We start from the raw sequence: 25,811 nt of genomic DNA, 5'->3' as shown, positions 1-25,811 counted from the left end.
TTCTTCCTGGTATGAACCCACCGTGGTCCCCATTTTCAAAAAAGGTAACAGGTCGGACCCTGCCTGCTATAGGCCGATATCACTACTCGATTCAACAATTAAGATTATCGGCAGAGTTTTGTTATTAGGGTTACAAGACTGGGCGGAAGACCATTCGATACTTAGTGACCTTCAGTATGGTTTCCGCAAAGGCATGGGTACAATTGACCAGGGGTTAAATTTGAATATGATGATCGGCAAATACACTAAAGCCAAAAGGGGTAGGTTGTATTTAACGTTCGTAGATTTGACTGCTGCGTTTGATTCCGTAATCCAAGAGGAACTCTGGAGAATCTTAACTAATATGGGGGTGGAAAGTATTTTTAAGACAATTATATGCGGGAGCAAATGCTAGGATTCGTTATGGGATGGAAGGGGGATCCGCTAAGCACTTTAGGGTAAGAAGGGGTGTGAGACAGAGATGCGTCCTGGCACCCTTCCTATTTATATTATATATTAATGACTTGGGAAATAAGCTGGTGAAAGCGTGCCAGGACCTCCCACAAGTGGGGAAGAGACCTATTCCCACATTAATGTATGCCGATGATGCAGTTTTGATGTCACGCACCCCTGTAGGGATGCAGAGGTTAGTTGATTGTTTCGTTGATTATATGGCTAAACTGGGATTAGAAGTGAATATTTCTAAAACCTTTGAATTGAAATGTGGGGCAGGGAATACACATTTCAGACGCATTTTAATAGGTATGAAACAGATTGAGTGCTGCAAAACCTTCTCTTATCTGGGTATACACTTTGATAGGAGGGGGACATGGACCCAGGCCATTAGGACTAGGAGGCTACTGTTTTCTAAACCGGTAGCCGCACTCTTTAATTTCAGTAAGAAGCTGGGGAAACGGGCTCCAGAGGTCCTATTAGAGATATATAAGGCGAAATGCATCACAATAGCCACCTAAGGGGGAGTCATCTGGGGTTATGAGAATGTTAATTCACTTCAATGTATTGAGAATAGGTTTTTAAGATTTTTATTGATTGTCCCGGACAGCACTTCTACCTATGTTTGTCATACTGAATTGGGCATGCCATACATTATGGACATTTGTAAAATTCAACCTGTACTCCAGTGGCATAGAATATGGACCTCCGATTCGCTGGAGCTCAATAGACAGCTACTTACAGACTCTGGTAAACTGGATGGGGCACGGAAGATTAGTTGGCTAGAGTACATTAAAAATGTTGTTGGTTACCTTGGCCACCCTGAATATTTTTCGGACCCCCTTACTCTTTTAGCTGTAATCAGGAAAGAATAAAAAATTAGCTGTCTATCCTACTTGGATAATAAGAGAAGAGATATAGAATCCCAAAAAGTCTCTGTACAGGCACATCAGTTAATAATGGTCACCGATAAACTCCAGCCCTACCTAAGCAAGTTTACAAGAGAGCATGACAGATTTTTGTTGAGCCGTTTGAGATTAAACATTTTTCTCAGGCTTGTCTCTTTTCCCACTGAAAACAACTGGTCGAAGGAGTTATTTAAATGTCCATGTGATGATGTGTCTTTTCAATCAACTATTCATGTTCTATTCTTTTGTAAATTTTAATCTTATAATAAGCACAAGTGGATTTTGACAATTTAAAAAAATAAGGGACTAAGACAATGTCGTCCTGCTTTTCCGTTTCTACAAACATTAGGAGAAGAACAACTGTCCACATCAATTTTAATGTTTTTAAAATTAGTTTTAAAATGTAGAAATTCAATCATGATGTAATTCATGCCTTTTCTGGAATTGATTCGCATTGCTATTTTATGAATTTATAAGCTAATACTAGTATTTATTGTGCCCATAATTGTATTGTGCTTTTATGATTATTTCTTTTAATCGAATAAAGCTGATTGATTGATTGATAGTTCACTCCACACTCATCTCACGTGTGCTTCAGGTCTGCAGACATGATATTGGTACCTCTGTCTGACACCATCTCCTTAGGAAACCAGACACCAATGAGGACCTTGGCTACTGCAGGAGCTGTAGTAGTCCTAACGGGAATTGCTTTAGGATACCTGGTAGCATGATCCACTTCTACCAGCATGAATTTGTTCCATGATGCTGTGGGGGCTGCTAGTAGACCCACTATGTGCACTCCAACCCTTTCAAAGGGAAACCCCAACCAGTGGTAGCAGAATTAAGGGGTATTTTGGTGCCCAACTTTCTTGCCACTGGCTTGACAGGTGACACAGGAGCTGACAAACCCCTTTACTTTCTGGGACATCTGTGGCCAGTAAAAATGTCTGACAAGCCTTTCACACGTTTTAGTCTGGCCCACGTGCCCAGATGGGGGGGAAGTGAGGAGTAAAAACTCCATATAGAGTTGAGGCACTACCATTCTCCTAGTGGCACTAGGATTCGGATCTCCGGCCTCAGTGTACAGGAGCTTGTCCTCCCAATAGACCCTGTGGGAGCCACCGGCATCTCCCTTTTCCTGGTCAGCAGCTCGCTGGCCTAGGATCTCAAGAGTAGGACATACTTGCTGCCCACGGCACAGCCGTTTCATAGAGGTCCCCCTGGGCCTAAGAGCTCAACTTTCCATGGGCTCAGTTCCCTCTGGGGATGACAAGTCCTCTCCACGAGGAGAGGGGTCCTGAGTTGACTTCTGTGTAGAAGCTGGTTTTCGAGTCTTCTTACCTTGCCTCTCGGAGATTGGGCCATCCTTTCCGATGTCCCCAAAGCATGGTTAGAAGTGACACAGTCAGCATTAGTGACTGGATAGTTTTTTCCAGAAGGTATTGCTCGGGGTAAAACAAGTGTGTCTCTCACCTTAGTGACACTGGCACCTGTATCCTTTGGGGCTTCTATCCTGGTCCCATTCACTAAGGGGTATTATAAGTACTTTTTTTTAAATTAGGGGGCTAGACAGCCAAAGTGGCTATCCCTCTTGTCCCTTCAGAGACTAGAACAGCCTCAGTGTGGACCCTGATTTGCTCTTGGCACACTGTTGGCACACTGTTGATCCCATCAGGAGATTTGCAACACCAGTAGAAACTGGAGAGGAACTACGGACATTCTTGTTGGGACAGGCAGCATCTCCAGTAGGGTGTACAACCTTCTTAAAGGCATGGCACCAGGCCTTTAAAGGATCAAGGTTTTTCCCATTTATATACACCAGTGAACTGGGAACAATTCTGGGGCCTACCCTCCTATACAGTTTTTTGGGGGCCAAGACACTTGTTTTTTATCTTTGGTGGATACCCCCTTTCTCCTGGGGAGGTTTTGTAACCACTTTCTTTTGGTCACCCAAGTGGAAGTATTGGTCACCCTTATCTTGACCCCATGGTCCGCCTTCTTTCCCAATTCTTGGGGAGAAATTGGACCTGATGCAACTTTTTGCTAAGGCAGTTCCTTAATATGTATTCCTTCATAAACAAATGATAAAGTCCTTCCTAATTATGCACTTTACTTCTAGTTAACCAGCCACCTTGTGTTTTTACTGAGTAGTCTACATTTCACCAAGGACTGACTCTGGGATTTCTGACACCCCCTGAACTTAATTCTGTACTCCACAGATGTGAGTACAAGTCCCTCAAATCAGGGTACCCTTCATAAGTTCATACAACTGAGCATCTGCTCTGCTCGATGTGATTGATGAAGATTTACATGGAATCCCAACCAACGTGTCCAGTCAGTCATTGGCTTCCTATGGGGTAGGAAAGAAGATAATTTTTCCCTCCTATTGTACCCTTAGTTTTGCAGAAAACATGAGGCTGTAACGGAGATCACACTCCTGTAGGCTTCTTGGTTGGCAATGAAGTCCCTGCAGAGGTCCTGCACCCTCTGTGTGTAGTCCGATAAGATCTTAATATTTCTGCCCTCAAACTGGGGAGCCCAGCAGATCCTCACATGTTGCAAAATCACGTCCTGGTCTCTAAAGTTAAACAGTTGGGCAATAATAGCGCAGGCAGCACCCCTGGCTTACCCACTGGCGCCAATGCATGGTGTGCCCTCTCAATGGTGAAAAAACTAGAGAGACTTCTATGCTTCAGGGCCATTGTGATCTTGTCCTCGAGGAACAGTTCTATGGACTGCCCAGCTGCTCTCTTAGGGAAGTCCACAAAGCAAAGGTTGTTCCTCCTCGAGTGCCCTTCCACATCTTCAATCCGGTCTTCCATGCATGATGTGAGTGTATGGAGCATGGAGACCATCTTCTTTAGGGCCTTCACTTCTTGTTTGAGCACCGAGACTTGCTCCTCGGTGACCCTCTGCGGGATTTTGCTGCAATAGGCATGGGGTAGGCCCATCTCAAGAGCCACGGTGTCATTCTTAACCAGCAGGACCTCTTGGGATCCCTTTATTTATGCTAGGATAGCTGCCAATGTGCGGGAACCCAGGTCCACTGGGGAACTTGTTTTGCCTGCTCACCCACAGTGTCTTCTACAGGCAATGGATGGGTGTAGGTGTCTATTTTGTTGGTCCGTACAGGCTTCACAGGTTTATCCTTTGCCCCTTGTGTCCGCTAACTAAAATAAGAGAGCTCCATCTGGTACTGTTGTTCAGTAATATAAATAATCCACATTTGTAATAGTCCAGTAGGGTCCCACCCCAGATCTCCAAGGATCCCGGTGTCAGACAATAGATCTCCTTACCTGAACAGTTCAGGGCCCATAGCCCCATCTTGGCACAATATAGGGCAAGAGCCAGCCTCACTATCTGCAGCTGCACATGCCTCGCGTAGACTCAACACACTCTCCCAGGCAGTTCTCGAGAGTGTGGGGACCAAGATGAGACCACTCACAGACAATAGAGGATGAGCATGGTCTCGGTCTCTCTTACAGGGGCTAACAGGCATACACCTTGCAGTTCATGGGTAATCTGGGATCAATGTATGCTCACCTGGGCCTCATTGCTGTCAGGTGACAGGGCCCTGGCCTGGGGCTTGTCCTCCGGCATTTGCCTTCCAACTATATTCTCCTGTGCTGCGTTTGGTCCCCTAATTAGCCCCTCAGGACCCCAGGGCCTTTGCAAACAATAGGGTCAGCACAGTACTCAGAGGGACCTCTGCACTACGGTCATTGCCCGGATCGCCGTGCGGACTTCCAAGGTTCAGGCTCCTTCGTCCTCTTGGGACAGTGTGGTGAAGTTCCAAGCATGCACGGCTAGGCTCCTTCGGCCCGTGCCGTAGCCAGATGCCTATGTGGCATTAATGTCCTCCGGGGCTCGTTAACAAGGCCTGTCAACAATCCCGCCCTGGCAGGGAAAGATGGAGCTGCCCTTCCCTCCTTGCGGCACTGCGTTAATTGTGGCAGCGAGCCAGAAATGTTCCGGCCAGGGCCAAGGTGCCCGTCGGGCCGGCTCTAATCGTATCTGTGCCTCCAGGCAGTCACCAGGCGAGTCGGAGATGGGCGCCAGAGCGACGGGCAGCAGCAAGCCCTGGGTGCCCTTCTCTCATGGGCTCCCAGAGTTTAAAGGTTTTCTGGGTCCAGCTCCGAGCACGCCGGCTCTGCCCTGCAGTCGGGGTCTCTGCTTCTCGGGGACTTGGACATCCCAAATCTGGCAAATTTGGGAAGACAGTTTGAGGGAGGTTAGAGCTGACCTAAGGCAAGTGGTTTTGAGCAGTATTATCTAAGATAACAGTTGGAATAATATTCTGCAGCAGGAGCCTGGGGAAGCGCATCTTACCAAGCCATACCCTCCTCATTATGAAACTTACCACTCAAACACAACACACCTTCCTTCACATGAAGAACACAACTGCCATTGATAGTTTCCTCACTCTCTGGGGTGTTTAGTTCCTGTTCCTTATTCATACACTTAACCCTTGGGTTGTGTTTCTTTTGTTTATTCATTTTGTTACACACCCTTATAAATTGCTCAATCATGCCTCAACCAGAACACTTTTGTTTTTTTGCTGTTAGATAAGTGATTGCTAAGTGATTGCTACTTTCAAACCTATACCATGTCACACCAGCACCTTTCTTTTTCTTTATCTACCATCACTCAACATTCGTGTTTCCCTCTTGGGTTTAATTCTGCCCACAACATCAACATTCCTTTCCAACTCACTTATAGCTTTTCAACATCTCTTCGATATTTCACCCTTCCTGACCATTGTCATCACACCTTTCAATGCAGCTACAGCATCCACCCATAACCTTTTTTGGATGAATTTATACTTAGAACTCAAAATGACTTGATCTCTTACCTCATCATGCAAATTTCCAAAACAACAGGATTTGGCTAACTTCCATAAAGCTAATACATAGTCATCTATTGACCTCGTTTTGTCTCTGTGTCCTCTAAAAAAATATATAACTATCGATTGTAGCGGAAACAGTAGGATAATGATATGAATCCAAATCATAAAAAGCATTTTTTTCATACACATCCACCTCAATCGCAGCCCTTACTTTCTTCACCAATTGGTTATATTTAGGACTCCTGGTTTAATGGTATTTTTATTTTTTTAACATTTCCGTCTGTATTTATCCATATTTTTTTGGGCCATCTTATTGGTATTTATCCATATTTATTTTGTGTTTTGAGAATAAATTGTGCCATAAAACTGTATATTTTCACGTTTAATTAACTTTTAAACATGCACTCATACATGGATGCCTGTGACGATTTAACAAATTAAGCACCCACACAAAACACTTCACTCACAGGGACAAATTAGCGTTATACTACAATTACATGTTAACATATGCCTGTATTTAAGAAAATTGCATTCTGTCTTGAATAAACATTAACTTACTATCAGAGTGTGAGTGTGTGTGTGTGTGTGTGTGTTTATTGCTCTGCTCCCAAGACTTCTTATCTGACTCTATATTCCTGACTAACGTTACCTCTCACCCATATTCTCCAAGTCATGTTTTCATTAACTGGGAGAATACAATACATGCTTGTGTGCTGTGATCATAAACTCTTCAAGGTTTGTAAAACATGTGTTTCCATTTAATTGAAACTAGCTGACCCTGCTTTATAACTTCTAGTGAACTCTCACCTATTTTGTATCGTTGTGAAGCTTTGGCCTGAACTGTTCTTTAGCCACGCACAGTTCTGCAACGCTCTCTACTGATGTCTGCAGTAGCGAGATTTCTCCAAATTTCTTTCTTTCCTTCACATGCCTGACCCCTTTGAGTCCCAATGAATGCAATAAAAGGCATTTTATTTTGTTTGAAGTGAAAGTATAATTTTGTATTGCTTCCATATAGTTAACAAAGTACTCCTTTCACTCATGCCACTTCATAGCAGGTCCCACTGGTACTGGCAAGAGTAGAAAAGGTGGCATCAATATGTAACCCTGTGATGCACACATTATAACTGTTAATAACCTCCACCAACCCAAAATCAGCCTCCAATACAATCACCAGGGATAACAACTTCCAATCAATAAACTTCTCATCGGTTGACTATTATTCCAAGAAATTCATTCCAAAATTGTAGTACCTTCAGTCCAAAGACTGACTCCCCTGGGCTACCTCATACAAAGATGCACTTGACACTTGTCCTTTGGTGTAACCAGTCTGATGAAAGAGAATCCACCACACACTATACTAGTAGGTTGACCCATGTCACATTCCACAGTGTTATTTGCCCAACATTAGGCCATCACTGCAACCAGAATGGTGCCATGTGTTGTATGCAAAGTGACCCTTGCATGCACCGCTTTGTTCCCCACTCTGCACAGTCAGCGTTCTTGATGTTCATTACCGGTGGTACTCTTAGCCCACACGTAACTGACACACGCATCCAAGTGACTGTCGCAATGGCGCGCAGTGGCGTGTGCGTCAGCCACATGTCACTGATATGCAGGCCCTGTTAACAGCTGCCGTGGAACGCCGCCCAAAACTCCTCACTTGGAACTCCTTGAAACTATAAATGAGGTACTATATTCTTAGGAATGGCCACATCCACTCGTTCCGCCTTGAAGAAAGCTGCAGAGTTCCTAATTACATGTACACCAATATTGGGTCTTCCTTCTTCCTAACATGCTTCTATCGATTAACCCGTGGATTCCTGTGGGATTGAGGCATTCGTCATCACTTTGTGGAATCAAAGAGTCACAGACAGAAGTAAGTTGCAGACTCTTATTTATTCAACCCCACAAACAATGTAATCGTTCATCTCCTGCAACCATCTTGCTTCCTCTCCCTACAAATTCTTGATTCCAAGTTCCATTGCATCATAGGACACAATGACATGGAATGGAATCTAGAATCAACTCTACAGTCTGCCTTCTGCGTTGACAATTTTGCAGATTTGTTTAGTTGCAAATCCATCACACCTGAATCATTGCTGTCAACCTCCAGTTCCACCATTCCCGCACCCTTGTAGTAGGTTGTTAGGCTCACAATTTTCCTACAATTGCAATCGGGTTACTGCCTTTCACACACCTGTGGTTTTTCCTTAGGCACCTATGACCCTGAGACTGCTACTCCTTTTCCGTTTGAGCAGGATGCCAGCTGTCCTCGCTTCCCATCTGTAGGCAGCACTTCTGCCACCCTCTTTACCCCCATAGTGGTGGCTTTCTATTTCAACCTGCAACTGTCCATTGCAACATTCTTCTTTTCCCACGATGGCCCATGGTTAATGGAACACAACCCTCAAATTGTTTGGAAGAAAAGATCAATTGGGATGAACTCAGAATACTGCAAGGAGTCCTGCTACTGTGGAAATCGAAAATAATTGCTGTTAGCATGAGCTGAAGCCATCTTGTTTGCAGCATCCATTTTGTTAGCCTTGTGATTCTGCTGTCTTCACTGTTGCCTGGTTTTGTATTCTGCTGGAGTCATCAACCTCAGTTAACTCCTCCTGTACGAGCCATAGCAATGTATGAGCTCAGTAAGGCCTGTAGCTGCTAGAATACACCTGTTTGAGAATGTAACTGTCTATCATATCCTACTGATGTAAGCAGTTCTGTTTCCCTTCCCACTTTGCTGCCCATGTTAGTCGAAAGCTATTCCTGTGTAGGCCTGTACCTTCTATTTGTCACTACATGCTTACGCTGCAACAAACTGTGTATAAAAGGCCCATGGTTTTTGTATTGCATGTATTACCTCCTACAGCGCCTGAGGGTGTTGTATTGATGTAGTCCCACTCATGAGTGATTAATGAACTTGTTAAGTCCAGCTTCAGTGCCAATCTCTTCTTTGTTGGTCTAAGGACCCGTGGACAAACTTAAGGGTGAACCCTGCACCGGTGTGCCCCTGAAAAGGCACATTTCCACAGTTTGGCGTCCGACTAGTGGGGCTCATCGGAGATGCGGCTGTCCGAAGGAGTGGTCTTGACGGAGGAATGGAATCTTACTGAGGAGACGTCCTGCACGAGGAGACCTTTTGTCTTTGCAGACCAATGTGCTTTTCCAGTTTTCCCTACTGAGATTTCCTTTGGCGCAAGTTTTGAAGTGACCATTAGGTCAACCAAGAGATTGGCAGTTGGAGGTTGGATACTTTTGTTTGGTAAGGTCGCTGAAGCGACACTCTTGATTTTGGATTTGCTTGGCCAAGACTTTGGTTGTGTTTGTTTATTGCAATGAATAAAGGCAGGTAATGTGGAGATTTTTTTCTACTTTGATATATCTGGGATAAGTAATATTTTACACATTTGGTACCATGCCTGCTCCTGGCACAGTTCGTAGGTTGTGTTGCTGTCTTGGTGGTACCAAAATGGATTTAGAAAGTAGTCATCCGTCTCCCCTAGAGGGGCCACCTAATAGGTACATGTATATTAAATGGAATATGCTACTTACCAGTATGCATCTGTTCTTGGCATGTAGAGCTGCAGATCTACACACTGTGCATAGATCGCCATCTGGTGTTGGGCCCGGATGTTTGCACTGTTTTTGTCTTGGAAAGTCTTTGGAAGTCACGAGGTATGTGACTCTTCCTTTGGATCATAGTGCACATGGGCTTCGGCTCCATCCTCAGATTGTGTTTCGCCAGCAGGGAAATGATGGAGCTTTGTAAGAAACAGGAAAGATGCCCATGTGTGCTGTATCTAAATAAGATAAAACTGGAACAGATAAAGGTAGCCGGGGAGGCGGGTGGGTGTGTGTAGATCTGCAGCTCTACATGCCAAGAACAGATGCATACTGGTAAGTAGCATATTCCATTTGAGGCATATGAGCTGCAGATTACACACTGTGCATAGATTATATAGCAGTACTCGCTCCTAGCGGCAACCACCAGTATCTGTTGCAGTTGTTTGAAACAATGTTTTAAGGACAGCCGGGCCCACACTAGCTTGTTGCTTAGTTTGCACATCTACACAATAGTGTTTAGTGAAAGTGTGCGGTGTAGACCATGTAGCTGCTCTGCAGATATTATCTAAGGGGGTGTTCCCTAAAAATGGCATGGAAGCCACTATCTTATGTGTAGAATGGGCTTTAGGGGGAACAGATAGCGTTCGTTTTGCTTTGTGGTAGCAAATCTGTATGCATTTAACAATCCACCTAGCTATCCCAGATTTGGAGATGTGGTTGCCTTTGTGAGGTGGTGAGAAAGACACAAATAGTTGTTTGGTCTTACGAAAAGGTTGTGTTCTCTCGATGTAGTAGAGTAAAGCTCTTTTGACATCTAGGGTGTGTAGAGCTCTTTCTGCAATGGTTTGTGGCTGAGAAAAGAATACGGGCAGTTCCACAGATTGATTGAGGTGAAAGGGAGAAATGACTTTAGGAAGGAATTTCGGATTAGTGCGGAGAACAACCTTATTATGATGCATTTGCAGAAAGGGTTCTTGAATGGTGAGTGCTTGTATATCACTGACCCTTCTGAGCAAAGTAATGGCTACAAGGAAAGCAGTTTTCCATGTTAAAAATTGAAACTCACATTTATGTAGAGGTTCAAATGGAGGCCCCATTAATCTGGTGAGAACGATGTTTAGATTCCACACAGGTGAGGGTGGCACTCTGGGGGGAATTATTCTCTTAAGGCCTTCCATGGAGGCTTTTATGGCAGGTACTCTGAAGAGTGATAGATGCTGTCTATTTTGTAGATATGCTGCTATGGCAGCAAGGTGTAGTCTAATAGACGTGTAGGCTAGGTTGCATCTTTGTAGATGTAGTAAGTAGCCTATGATGTGTTGGATAGACACATCTAAGGGATTGATGTTATTGTTGTGACAATAGGTCACAAAACGTTTCCACTTGGCTGCGTAGCAAGCTCTAGTGGTAGGTCGTCTAGCTTCTTTAATGACGTTCATACAGTCAGGGGGAAGATTAAGGTAACCAAATTCTAGGATTTCAGGAGCCAGATCTCAAGGTTGAGCTGAGCTGGGTCGGGGTGTCTGATCTCTCCATGGTTCTGGGTTAAGAGGCGTGGAGAGAGGTGTAACTTTTGGTGCGGAACTACAGAGAGTTCCAGCAATGTGGTGTACCACGGTTGTCTGGCCCAAGTCGGAGCAACTAGGATGAGAGTTAGGGAATGTTGCTGTAGTTTGCGCACCACTAATGGAATGAGTGGGAGAGGCGGAAAGGCGTACGTAAATCTGCCTGACCAGTTCATCCAGATCGCATTGCCTGTGGACAATGGATGTGGATATCTGGCGGCGAAGTTTGGGCATTTGGCATTTTCGTGGGTGGCGAAGAGGTCCATCTGTGGTTGCCCCCACATTTGAAAGAATGGTTGAAGAACTTGTAGATTTAGTTCCCACTTGTGGATCTGTTGTGTTTGACGGCTCAACAGATCTGCAATGGTGTTTTGGACTCCTGGGACATGTTGGGCTAGGAGAAAAATGTTTTGAGGGATGGCCCACCTCCATATGCTCTGTGCTAGCTGAGAGAGCTGCAGGGAGTGTGTGCCACCCTGTTTCTGGATGTGGTACATGGCTGTCATGTTGTCCGTGCAGACTAAGACAGCCTTGCCTGAGACGTGTCTTTGAAAGGCTTTTAGGGCTAGGAATATGGCCAGTAACTCTAGATGGTTGATGTGGAGTAACTTTTGTTGAAGTGTCCACCTGCCCTGCATGGTGTGATGTAGCAGGTGAGCTCCCCAGCCAGAGAGCGATGCGTCCGCAGTTAGAACTATCTAAGGAATCGGCTCTAGGAACGGTAGCCCTTTGGAAAGGTTTTTGGTGGTCCACCACTGCAGAGAGCGATGGGCACGACCGTCTACCAACACCAGATCTGATAGTTGACCCTGAGCCTGGTTCCATTGGCGTGCTAAGCACTCTTGGAGAGGACGCATCTGGAGTCTTGCATGAGATACTATGAATATGCAAAAGGCCATCATCCCTATAAGTTGCATGAACACTTGGGCTGGAAGAGAGTGTTGTGGTTGAAATTTGGTGCGATGAGCCTGTATGCTTGCTATCCTGGCAGGACTGGGGTAGGCTAGTGCTCTTGAGGTGTCTATGGTGGCACCGAGGTATTGTTGTACGTGGGACGGATGCAGATGGGACTTGCCGTGGTTTACTGTGAAGCCCAGGTCGTGAAGTAGTTGGATAGTGGCGTGAGTGTGTTGTACACACTGGTTGTATGAGCTGGCTTTTATGAGCCAGTCGTCTAGGTACGGGAAGACGTGGATGTGTTGTCTTCTCAGGTGTGCTGCCACTACCGCTAGGCACTTGGTAAACACCTGTGGTGCTGTGGTGACTCCGAATGGGAGTACTTTGAATTGGTAGTGCTCAATGTCCACTACGAATCTGAGAAACTTCCTGTGAGCGTTGTGAACGGGAGTGTGGAAATAGGCGTCCTTGAGGTCTAGGGTGGCAAGGAAGTCGTTGTGGGAGAGCAGAGGAATTACCTGCTGGAGTGTGACCATGTGAAAGTGGTCTGAGTGTATGTATTGGTTTAGGGGTCTGAGGTCGAGAATGGGTCTTAGAGAGCCGTCCTCTTTTGGTATGAGAAAATATAGGGAGTAAACTCCCTTGTTTTGTTGGTGGGTAGAACTGGTTCTATTGCACTTTTTTGTAGGAGGGAGATTACCTCCTGCTTTAAAAGTGACAAATGTCCTGTGACTATGGGCGCTGTTTGGGTGGAATGGTTGGGGGGGGGGGGGGGTAGATGTTAGTTCTAGACCGTAGCCTGATTGAATTATCTGTTGCACCCATCTGTCTGAGGTGATGGTAGCCCAGACAGGAAGGAAATTGTGGAGTCTGCCCCTGACAGGAGTGGAATCGTCTGGGGGGAGTGGAGGGAACTCATTGGGTAGGGGTGGAGGTAGAGCAGGAGGTGTTAGTTTTGCCTCTGCCTTTGTTGTTGTTACCCCTGTAACCGCCTCTTGGGTAACCCCTAGTGAAGGTGGATTGGGTAGGGGCCTTGTAGGAAGTGGAGGCACTGTCGGAGGAGTAGCCTCTGGTGGTGCGTCTAAAGGAGGAACGGCGAAAGGAGCGCCTGGGAGCTTGCAACTGCAAGGCTCCCATAGATTTTTCCGTGTCTGTGTCCTTTTTCATTTTTTCGAGGGCTACGCCGACATTAGGGCCAAACAGGTGTTTCTCATCAAAGGGGTGGTTGAGGATGGAACTCTGAACCTCAGGTTTGAACCCTGAAATGCGTAGCCAGGCATGCCTACGCAGAAGGACGCTGGTATTTATTGCCCTGGTGGCTGTGTCAGCTGCATCGAGGGCACAACGGATGGAGGTATTAGTGATGGTTTTACCCTCCTGAATTAGTTTGTTGGCCCTATTTTTGTATTGGTCAGGGAGGTGGTGCATTATGGACTCCAGCTCGTCATAATGTGCCCTGTCATATCTGGCTAGGAGCGCTTGGGTGTTAGCAATGCCCCATATGTTGGCTGCCTGGGACGCCGTCCGCTTGCCAGAGGCGTCCAGGAGTTTAGACTCCTTATCTGGCGGTGGAGCCTCACCTGATGCCTGGGAATTGGCACGTTTCCTCGCATTGGAGACTACCAGGGACCTCCAATGTAGGTTGGATCTGTTGGGGCGGCCTTATATTTCTTCTCAATGCGAGGGTTGATGACCCTGGCCCTAACCAGGTCTTTAAAGACATCTGGTGCGTGCTTAATAACCCCCTCAAGCATGGGCAGAATTGAGGTGGACCTCTGTGCAGTGTCAAATGTGTCTAAGAGGAAATCCTCCCCCACGGGGTCTGTGTGGAGAACAACCCCGTGGTAGTGGGCAGCACTATGGAGTAGCTGGTTAAAGCCCATTGTGTCCTCTGGAGGGGGGGGGGGGGGGGAGGGTCTGGAAGGGTAAAGATCGTCCTGCGGGACGTTAGGGACGTCTGGGATGTTGTAGTCGTCCCATGGGTCTGGGGAGCCCGTAGGAGTAGGGTCCCCTGTTGGTTGGTCATCCGCTCCGTCCCCTGTGTCGTAGCAAATGTCATCATCGTCCTCATCTGGAGATGGTGTGGGAGAATGATGGGGTGGGAGAGGAGGAGGAGGAGGAGGAGGTGAAGGAATCCTCAAAGGGGAGGTGGCAAAATCTCTCCTTTTTGGTGGTGGAGCTGGTGCAGGCTTGCCCAGTGGTCTTTTTCTGGTGCTAAGCGTCAAATGCCCAGTCTTTGGATCCTTTACGAGGGTTTTTGGTAAGGATCGGGTCAAAACAGTTCATCTGCAGGGGGCAGATCCTTCAGTGCCGATGGTGTCGGGCCGTGGGTTTTTTAGGCGTCGATTCGGCACTGGTTCTTCGTTTGGAACCGTGGGGTTTAGAAGTGCCTTTTGGCTTCCTCGGTTCCTCGGTGGGTTTCGGCTTCGAGGCTCTTCGGTTTCTTGCTCGGCTCCGAGGAGGTTATCGGTGCCGATGAGCAGGTGCCAGTCTTCGGCGCCGAGTGCTTTGGTGTCGAGCACGGCGCGGACGAGGAAAGGGCCGTTTTATTTTTTGGTGCCGGTGTCGATGAGAGTTTTTCGGCACCGAGGGTAGGCTGGCTCGAGCCCGAGCCGCCTGAAGGCTTGGTGGGCTTTTAAGCCGGGCACGGGAGCAAGGTATGGGAAGCAGTCTCTCGGTGCATACCTTAGCCCGAAGGTGTGACCGAAGCCTTTTTCAATGGCATGGAGGGGGGTTTGGGGTCGGGGTCGACGTCTGTACTCACGCCCCTCTGTGCCGGAGTGATGTCTTCGACGTCGGAGTCGTCCGCTTCGGAGGCGCTGACGAGGCCTTCTTCGGTGTTCTGTTGTTCCGGAAAATCGACGCCTTCTTCGAAGATGTCGTCGGGAAACGAAGTCGACGAGTGAGCCATTGTTCTCCTTGCTCGTCGGTCCCGAATCGTCTTCTTCGATCGGAAGGAGGCACAGGCTGGACAGTCCCTTGCCTCGTGTTCTGGAGAGAGGCAGAGGTTGCACACCTCATGTAGATCGGTGTGGGGAAACTTCGACCCACATCGAGGACACTTTTTAAATGGCGTCCTTTCCATCAGCCAGGACAGGAGGCCCAGGTAGGCCCGAAGGTCTTCGTCGACGACCGGTATCGAAAACTTTGATTGTTGAGAAACGCGTCGAGTGTGGAGAACGCGATCGAGACAATACCGTCAAAAGGGGAAGGATTGCGTGCCGAACAGGTAACTGGAACGGTTCCGAACTGGAGCACAAAGAACACATCCGAGCCCGATGGCGGAAAAAAACAATCTGAGGATGGAGCCGAAGCCCATGTGCACTATGATCCAAAGGAGGAGTCAATACCTCGTGACTTACAAAGACTTTCCAAGACAAAAACAGTGCAAACATCCGGGCCCAACACCAGATGGCGATCTATGCACAGTGTGTAATCTGCAGCTCATATGCCTCGAACACAGTATTTCTTCCATAATGCATAGTACACTGTGGAACAAATATACGAAAAAGGATCCTGATCTAGGATGGCCAGTAAATGGGTCATTTGATTTAAAAAAAAAAATAAAAAAAATAAAAAAAATAAAAAAATCAGTATATTGAGCAGAGTCTGTTTAAACGAAAGAGTCGGTGTACGAATGTGGGAGAAAGAAGTGCATGAGAGAGTGAGGAAAGAAGAAGCTATAGCAGAAAAAAAACTGCGAAAAATAATATATAAAAAAGCATTGGAATTGAAAAATAAGGAGATGAAGGAAATAAAAGAAAAAGAAGATAGGGAGCGTCGTTTAGAGGTAACTGGCCAATACCCTATTAGGCGCCCAATTTATCCCATAATTAATAGACCTCAAGATGATTCTATTTTGTTAGATCGACCTCCACCTCCGTATAAATTCACTAGTGCCCCTGAGAACAAAGGTTCTGATGAAGAGCATTTGTCTTCAGAAGAAAAAGATGAAGATAAGCAGGACGGGCGGACGACTCGCTCTACTTTGACTACTGAATGCAAGGCCAATCTTAGATCTGCTGCTTGTAAAGCAGCTCGTGGGAGTACCTCCGCCCCCAGAACTCATAGCAATGGTTCAACAGTGGATAGATTTAGAGCAGTTATATTTTGTAGAGACGTTGACTTGGGAAGTAATACTCCGTTTTAGAAAACATTCTGATGATTTAGAGCCCTCTGATATAAATTCTAATTATAAACAATTAAGTGATGGCACCTTTCTTCCTTCACAAGTGCCTGATCTAATTAGGTGAGTGGTTAAATTGCGCTCTGAGATGTTCCGTTTGCGAGAGGAGAAAAAAGCAGCTGGTTCGGGAGACTCTTCCATACAGATCGCAAGGTGAGGACCACTGCTTGCGCCCTGGAGATTGGGTGCTGACGAAATCCTTCCAGAGAGCCAGCTCCCTAGCACCCAGATGGCGAGGCCCTGAGCAGGTGCTCTTGGCTACCAGGACTGCAGTGCGAGTGACCGACCGGAAAAACTGGGTGCATGCCACCCACTGTCGAAAGGTTCCGCATGCCCTCGTGAGCCCAGCTGTGTTGACAGATCATCGCGACATCCTGGACACAGAGAAAGGGCAAGCCACGTTCCTGGACCACACGACCCCGGAAGAGACATACTTCGTTGTTGAAAAAGACTGTTTGAGCCACTGTCCTGGGTAGTGAAAGACTGAGTTACAAAGGGGGTTACTCTTTTAGTGGCTACTCGTCGCGATCTCAGCGAAGAAACCAACGTCTGCCCAGGACCTTAACGCACCATCTGTTTCGCTGTTCAACGGCAAGATGAACATGCCTGCCGAAAAGAAATCAACTACTACAAGAATCTGTGATCGAAAGAGTATGTTAATTTATGAACTCACTTTAATTATTGTTCTGATTGCTACAATAGCATGGGTTGTAGAGGGAGTAGCTCCTGCTCGAAATCTACTGACTGCTACTGCTACTACTCCTATCCCCATTGAGCACCGATATTTTATTCTTCCCTATCATGAGCAGAAGCACAGAATGTCCTACCTCAACAATACATTCATTCAAATGTTGCATCACACCCATAATGCTACGAGCATTACCAACTGTTGGGTGTGTGGAATGATGCCAGCTCATCAGAAAAAGGAGAAATGCCTTTCATTCCTTTGCCGTTTTCACACAATGGCTCCTGCAGAGCCTGGTTTGGTCTATTGTGGGCTTCTCATATTGGTAATATTACCAACTTTGATGTAGGAAGACTTAACGCTCAGTTAAATAAAGTCTGTTACCCTGAAGAGGAAGGAGATCCACAAGCTAAAGGAACTGTATGGGAAATGGAGGAGTATCGCCGAGGGAATTCCTCCACGCACCATGTTTTCCCTAACAATCGAACTGTCAAGGGTAATTGACCTCCTGTTATATCTGTTACTAGAGCTTGAGCAGACCTTTGTCTGAGGAGTATTGGCAGTATCCTTGTGGGGAAAAAGTGACTGTACTACAGTGCTGAACATTACTGGAATGAACAAATAGTATTTTTTTGTCCTCACAACACCTATTTCATTTGTGGAAGTAAAGGCTATTACCACCTACCTATTGGGTGGTCAGGTAGCTGTTTTGTGTCCTTTTTGCTACCACCTGCGTTTTTGGCACCTGTATCCTACCACAAAGACTATAAACTAAGAGTCGATTTAAGAGGACAATAAATCATGATGAGGTGGATCAGACCGATACTGCACTGCAGCAGTACGTTGATTTTAATTTGGGCTTTGTTGGTGTGGCCTTAAACAGGAGAAAAATCAGGCGCTTGACACGTGTTGTAGAGGTTGTAACCAATCAGCCATGGCCCTTGGAAATATCACGGAAGAACTGCAAATAGCGAGAATTGTGGCGCTCCAAAATAGGATGGTATTGGATGTGGTCTTGGCCGACCGTGGTGGAGCAAGCCGCATCATTGGAAGCAGGTGCTGTGTCTATATCCCTGACCACTCTCCTTCAGTTTTTGAGGCAATTTCTAAGCTGCATCAAATAGCCACTGAAATCTATCAGGATTCAGGAATGTGGACTTTGACTGGATGCCTATGGATTATGGTTACTGTATGGGGCTGGAAACTATTGTCAGTCCTATGTACATTTGTTGCAATCCTTTTTATCTGTTGTCTATGTATCCAATGTGGCCCGATGCTCTATTCCCTTTGTGCTTCTACCTGTACCTCATGTATACCAGCTAAACAAAATGTCAAGCATGTAAATGGCAGACTTGTAACTGACCAAGAAATTAGTGAGTTAATGATGATTGATGTCCACAATATCTTCCATGCTCCTTCTAATTCATAGAGATGTCTTCAGCTAATGCTAAAAAGGCCGTCTGTGGAAATCGAAAATAATTGCTGTTAGCATGAGCTGAAGCCATCTTGTTTGCAGCATCCATTTTGTTAGCCTTGTGGTTCTGCCGTCTTCACTGTTGCCTACTTTTCTATTCTGCTTGAGGCATGAACCTTAGTTAACTCCTTCTGTACTGAGCCAGAGCAATGTATGAGCTCAGAAAGGCCTGTAGCTGCTAGAATGCACCTGTTTGAGAATGTAACCCATTCCGGAGGTTCAGATCTGGTAAAACAAGCTGCTTTACATTCCTTCGAGACTTAGCCTGAAGGCTGCTCTCCACAGCTACCACTAAGATAGCTTTCTATAAAGGTTGTCTTTAACCTAATCATCAATAGGGGTTGTTTGGACTCCCTGCTGAGATCAACTATACAATCACTGAGATGGAGCTTTTAGCTATTAAAGATGCTATACTGTGACAGTATATACGGACCATAAGAATCTGCAATTCCTGAAATCGGCGAAAACTCTGATGCCGCGTCAACTCAGATGGTCTCTATACTTTGCAGACTACAACTTTGTGATTACCTACCGCCCTGGAAGCCAGAACGGCAAGGCGGATGCCTTATCCAGGTTAGATACGGAAGAACAAGAGATGGTTATAGACGACCAAAAGATTATCCCAGAATTGAAAATTGTGGGAGCTGTTGTAGGAATGTGGAATGTAACTGCATGGTTACCTCCACTTTTTTCTGGGTGTTTTGCTGGTTTTCGACTAGTCTGACTGGGATCCTGCTAATCAGGACCCCAGTTTATCTGCTTTCTCCCTAAAATTGATTGCATGTACTTTAGGAACACTCCAGATTGGATGCTGGTGTACCCTTATCAGTTCCTAGTATATGGTATACTATGTACCTAGGGCAAAGGCACCCCAGAGGCCTCCCAGGGGCTGCAGCATGTATTATGCCACCCCTGACAGACCATTCAAACTGACACCACTGGTCTGCTACTTCAGCCTGTGTAAGGTGGTGCATGCACCCCTTACTTAGATATAGGTTCACTATATCTATTCTAAATCACTGCACATATAAACCTATCCGTCACCCTATGGCAGGCCTTACAAAGCCTGAAGGCAGGGTGCTGGGCTTTATGGGAGAGGGTACCCCTGCATGAGCAGAGCCCCCCTGAAGCCTTCGGAACCTATTTTCCGGGGTTGGTTGTGATGCAGCCAACCATATATATTTAAGTGCATTATAACCTCGCAGGAAATACCACCTTTGAATGGCTGCTTAGAAACATGTCGTGTTTGGTGTCAGACACCTTGGAATCATACCTCCCCGGCAGTAACTGGCGGGGGAGGTATGATCCCACCCTTCTAGAGGGACTTATGTGAAACACCGGTACATCTGGTACCAGCTTTCTCGACCTGGGCATCACAAAATGGATGCTGCCCTCCTGCTGCTGAGCTGACCTCATGCAGGGGAAGGCTTGACAAAAGGTTTCCTGTCACAGGGAGGTGTGACCACCTCCCAGACAGGATTTAGTGTATTGGGGCTGGGTGGGTGCACTCTGAGTGTTTAAAAGTATGCACTGGGGGCACATTTGGTGTCCCTGTGCATAGCACAGTTCAAACCGGTTGCAGAAGCCATTTGCTCCTGCCCTGGCACGAAACTGGACAAAGGACATGGATGTAGCCACCCCTCTGTCCTGACCCTACCATAGGTGGGTCCCCAGAGTTTGAAAAACCCCTTCCTTGGGTATAAGCAGAAACCATGACTACAGGGCTTTAGATTTTACCTGGACTAAACTCTGCAAGCATAAACGAAGTACTTTGACCATCTACACTTCGCTGGATGACTGAAGATTCTCCCTTGGAGTAAAGGAGTTACTCCCCTGCAGCAGCAGGCACCTTAAAGCATCTGACCGGTTTGCATCTCCCGAGGACTCCGAACATTTCTGCAACACAGGAGGTGGGTTCCCGAGTGTCCCTGAGGTTGATCTGACCACTCAGCAATTCTGAGACCAGTATCCCTTGTGGCGACCGTGCAACCCGAATCCCAGTGCACCGTGTACTTTTGCAGCAGCATATGCTTTTTGGTGATCCCTGAGGCTGTGCTTTGGGCCACGTGTAGTCCTGACCCTCAGCAGTATTTCCACCAAAGATTTACGGCGAGTGTTCCGTGGGCTGGTATTTCATGATTCAGCTCGAGGTCCCTTCGCGATCCCTGGTCCGTTGGCCTGTGGGTCCCTGTGAAGGTAACTTTGATTTCCCATGGGCTTCCCTGTTTGCTCCAGACGTGCCCTGACTCTCCTTTGCTTGGAGAGTCCCCTGGACCTTGCTGGTCCTCACCATTATCTGTTTCCTCTGCCGGCGTGGGTTGCATTTGCCAAGGCTTGTTATTGTTCAATCCGGACACTGACCCCTCTGCACTCAACATCCTTCGCGGGGCAGCTCACCTACGGACTTTGGTCATCGTAGACATCTCCTGATCCCCGTGGCTACAGAGTCAAGCATCCTATCTTCTCACCTGAAGCACCCGACATCGGTGGGCATTTGTCTAATGAGCTCCTGGTCACCCTGAAGTGACCCAGACTCTGTCACCTCTGCTTTCAGGTTCTTCTCACCTTGGATCCAGGCTTGGATTTCACGGACACTTTTCATCTTCCCGGCAGCAGCACTTCTTCGCATCACGCCATTGAAAAGGACGAGGGTTTCCGACACCACTTGACCCCTATGCACCCGGCTCCTCTGGGATAGGTAACACGGGTACCTCAGTACTCTCAAGGGTGCTGGCTTTAAAACCTTCTATGTTCCAAAGGGTTTGCTTGAAGTCATCTCCGAAGTGTCCCTAAACTGCAATTTTCCAACCGCGACTTTCCCATAGAGTTGTACGGAGCTCGCGTCTGTGTTCACATACTGCACCCGTCCTCCGTGGGTCCGCTGTGTTACTACTTTGGGTGGTTCCTTCGGGTCCCAGCAATTCTATGTGTTCTAGGCACTGTGTCTAGTGAAGTTGTTGTTCTTATACCAGTTTTTTAGTATATGGTTCGGTCTCCCCCTGGAGCCCGCTGTGTATTGTGCTATTTACTATTGTTCTATTGATTCAGTATTGTGTATCTTGTGCTCTAATCTCATAAATAGGTTAGTAGAGAGTGTTTAGTAATAAATACATATATTTTATATAACACTTGTGTGGTTCTCCTTTTATTTGGTCATTCGGGAGGTTCTGATCTGGTAAAACAAGCTGCTTTACATTCCTTCGAGACTTAGCCTGAAGGCTGCTCTCCACAGCTACCACTAGAATGGCTTTCTATAAAAGGTTGTCTTTAACCTAATCATCAATAAGGGTTGTTTGGACTGGTACAAGGTGCCCACTTTAATTAGTGGACAGCATATACCAGGCCAACGTCTCACAGCAGTTACCAGTGACACTCTGGATGAGAAAGTAAGAACGTTTCTTACTCCGGAAGAGCTTCAGCAATGGGTTTTGGCAGATCCGTCTCGAGAAATCCGAAATGGGTTGCCCTATCATGGTGGAGACTTGTTCATACCTACCTTGGAATTGCAAGAAGAAATGTTGCATGATTGTTATGATCATCCTATGGCAGGTCATAAGGGAGTAAATAAGACTGAAGAACTGATTAAAAGACAATTCTGGTGGCCAAAAATGACAAAAGACATCAAGCAATATGTATTAGGTTTTGGGATCTGTGCTCAGGGAAAACCAACACAACAATCATCTCAGGGGCTACTATAACCAATGCCAACACCCCCTCACCCGTGGCACACGGTGACCATGGATCTAATTGTAGGCCTACCTTCCAGTCGGGGCTACAGCGCAATCCTGGTTTTGTGGCTGCTTTTACCAAGATGGCCCACTTTGTTCCACTAAAATACACCCCTAGTGCTAAAGAATTGGCCACACAGTTTGGTTTGCATGTGGTGAGGTTGCATGGAATTCCTAAAGTCCTCATTTCTCATTGTGATACTCAATTCCTGTCTCATTTTAGGAAGGCCTTCACCACAGGATTACATATTGAAACTATATTCTCCACTAGCCATCACCCAGAGACAGATAGACAGACAAAGAAGGCAAATCAGGAGCTGGAACAGCACCTCAGATTGTTTTTGTTAGATCAGGATGGGGATTTGGTCAGACCTTCTCTGGGCAGCAGAATTCGCACATAATAATTCCCAAAATAGCTCTACAGGCCATTCTCTATTCTATCTAAATTATGGGTGACACCCAAATCAGATGATTAACACTGGTGAGGTTCCAGTCACAGCAGCTAAAGATGTTGTCCAACTTTTAAAAGAAACCCATGAGGCAGCAAGGGAAAAGTTAGAGAAATCAAAAGAGTTGTACAAGAGTTACGCAGGCAAAAAGAGAAGCCAAGGAGAGAATTATTCAATTGGGAGCAAGGTTTGGCTTAGCACCAAGAATTTGAGACTAAAAGGGAACCGTAAATTCCAACCTCGTTTTATAGGTCCTTTTGAAGTAGAAAAGAAAATCAAGCCAGTGACCTATAGGCTAAAACTCGCTACACACCTACGAATACACCCAGTCTTTCACGTGTCCTTACTGAAGGGATCCTCACCTCATCTTAGGCCCCAAACTCTTTCAAAACCAATCCAAACAATCAATCAATCAACCAACCATGGCATTTGTAAAGGGCACTACATGCCCGCGAGGGTCTCCAGGCGCGGGGGGAGCTGCTACTGTTCGAAGAGCCAGGTCTTGAGGAGTCTTCTGAAGGTCAGAAGGTCTTCGGTCAGATTATGAGAGGAGTTTTGGGTAAAAAGAATTTTAGATTCTAAGTGAAAGAACAAGAGGCTGTACTATTTAGTTGACTGGAAGGGTTATGGTCCTGAGGAAAGATCGTGAGAACCATCCTCCAACGTTCATACCTCGAGATTAATTAAGACGTTTCACGATCAATACCCCCTTAAAGCAAAGCTTGGGGAGGGGTTCTGTCAGGATCCTAGGTGTGCAGGTGTGCCAGTCTGTGGGACTTATCGCTATTCCCTTGCTCAAAGGTCATGGTGGTGCTCCCGGCGCATTTAGAAAGTTTGGAGATCTTTCTTGGACCGCTTTGGTTGGAAGGCGGTTCTCCAAGATGGCTGTCTAGCGTGAGGTTAGCGCTGCAGTCTTTGGGTGATTTGCACGAGGCTTCGAGCACAGCTGAGGTTTGTGATGGCTCTTGGTACCACGCACTTCACCGAGACGGTTATGGCTGTCAGAGGTGTTTGAAATTTGTTGACGCCATAGAAAGAGTAGTCCGGCGAACATCGCTCGTTTTTCCACCAGCGGTAGTTAGTTTTATCTACGCGTCGGTCTATAGAAGATAAAGAACCTTGAAAGTATAACTAGAGCCAGTTCACGAGTAAGAAGAAAGAGCTTACCGGTCACAAGGTTATCAGCAATTCGTCTCTGACGAGAAGTGTCCAGTCACGCAAGTACCCTCCTGGGAATAGAAAAAGAAAAGAATGTGTACAGTTCATAGTGTAAAATGTTACTCGTAGCAGTCACAATTCTGTAAATATATTAAGCAGTCACATAGAAATTACTAAGTGAATCAATGAAAACCTAATCTTACCTGAATTATCTGTTCCTGCTGGTGTTCTTCGCCTCCATAAATACCTGCAAAATTAAAAGAAAAAGAAAGAAAGGTTAATAGATCAATAAGAGAAATAAGTAAATAAGTTGAGAAAGAATAATTAGACAAGAAGGAAATAATTGTCAATGTTTTCTTTACAGGATATTGCAATAGCTCGGTCTCTTTTGGGTAGGTTGCATAGGGGTTTCAGAAAGAGTATTCATTTAAACGTTGTTGTTTGATAAAAACCTAGTTAGACTCTAGTAATCTATTGCTTGTGTGTTACAGTGTTATACAGTGCCAGAAGCAAGTTAGATGTAGATGTATAAGATATCAGACTAAGAAGACCTACCAGTCTCTTCTCTGTCCCATACCCCTTTCCCCCCGGGGAATTCCTTCATACTTCCAGACTAATTCTTTGGGAGCGTGGAGGAAGACACGGAGCGGCATTGGGAACTTTCATCATTCTGCTCCTGTGAAGTACCTGGGAAACTTCAAGTAAGACTCATGACAATAACTAACATCCCCACCTTGGCAAAACTCCTGGAGAAATGTGTGCTCGCCCAACTGTGTCATCATATCAACCATTTCCAACTCCTGGACCACTACCAATCTGGTTTACACCCCAGCCCATAGTACAGAGTCGGCGCTAACGCACATCGTGGATGATGCGCTGAGAATATTGTATCACAATGAGTCATGCCTATTGATCCTCCTGGACCTTTCGTTAGCATTTGATACTGTCAAAGATGATCACCTAATTAACCTCCTGGAACACAGGATGGGGCTGTCTAGGCCTGTATTAACTTGGTTCTCTCCATTCGTACAGAACAGATCCCAAAACTTCAAGGTGAATCAATCTGTGTCCCATCCTAAACCGGTCACCTTGGGGGTCCCCCAAGGTTCAGCACTGTCCCCCACCCTCTTTAACATGTTCATGGAGCCTCTGACAGAAATTCTAAAATCATCCAGCATTTATTATCATATGTATGCGGACGATACCCAACTATACCTGAAGATAGCTTCCCCAGAAGACATTCAGTCCCTCAACTCTGTCCTGATGGAAACTCGAAGCTGAATGCTCTTAAAACTGAATTCTTACTAATCTCAGCCCACAACCAATCCCTCGTCATGGAACAATGGTTGAAATCAGCTGACTGCTCTCAATTGTAGACCGTACCTCGTGGACTCTGCATCCTATCTAGGCGTCATTCTAGACAAAACCCTGAACATGCAGAAGCACATCAGTTCCCTCACAAAAGAAGCAAACTTCCAACTCAGCTTACTTAGGAAACTCAAACCCTTTTTCCCTGCTCATGTCCTAAAGGTGGCAGTACAAGTATTAGTGATCTCAAAGCTGGACTATTGTGGCGCAACAGTTTGCGGACTGCCTAGAGTGAGGACGGCTCCTCTCAGGGCTACCCTCAATTCCGCTGCTAGGCTCTTCAACTGGCACAAATACCACCACATCTCTCCGGACTTGCGGGACCTGATTGGCTTCCATATAAAGCTTTTATACAGTTAAAAATTGCATGCATGGCTCACAATGCCATCCACTTCAAGACCCCGCTGTACCTCGCACAGAAACTGGAGCTCTCCTGTGGTTCTAGAGCCTCCAGAAGCGCCAGTACACTTTTGATAAAACCAACAACAAAAATCAAGAAAAAAAAGACATAACAGAGCCTTCTCTGGTATGAATCCATGGATCTGGAA

The 25,811-nt window shown here is 46.2% G+C and overlaps 1 protein-coding gene across 1 annotated transcript in view; it reads right to left on the bottom strand.

The window, feature by feature from the left end:
- The window catches only part of LOC146830105 (uncharacterized), a 131,033-nt gene extending 106,889 nt beyond the window's left edge, over nt 1–24,144 (bottom strand). Inside the window, exons 1-2 of the mRNA XM_085604317.1 lie at nt 24,099–24,144; nt 23,905–23,966 (exon numbers count right to left, since the gene is read on the bottom strand). The gene's annotated coding sequence lies outside the window, so the exon portion shown is untranslated. The remainder of the gene's footprint in view (nt 1–23,904; nt 23,967–24,098) is intronic.
- Nucleotides 24,145–25,811: the final 1,667 nt, after the last annotated feature.

This window comes from Triturus cristatus, chromosome 5_1, assembly GCF_964204655.1.
Source record: "Triturus cristatus chromosome 5_1, aTriCri1.1, whole genome shotgun sequence".
NCBI classification, from domain to species: domain Eukaryota; kingdom Metazoa; phylum Chordata; class Amphibia; order Caudata; family Salamandridae; genus Triturus; species Triturus cristatus.
Note: the sequence above shows the minus strand (reverse complement) of the source record. Positions and strands in the feature narration are given on the sequence as shown.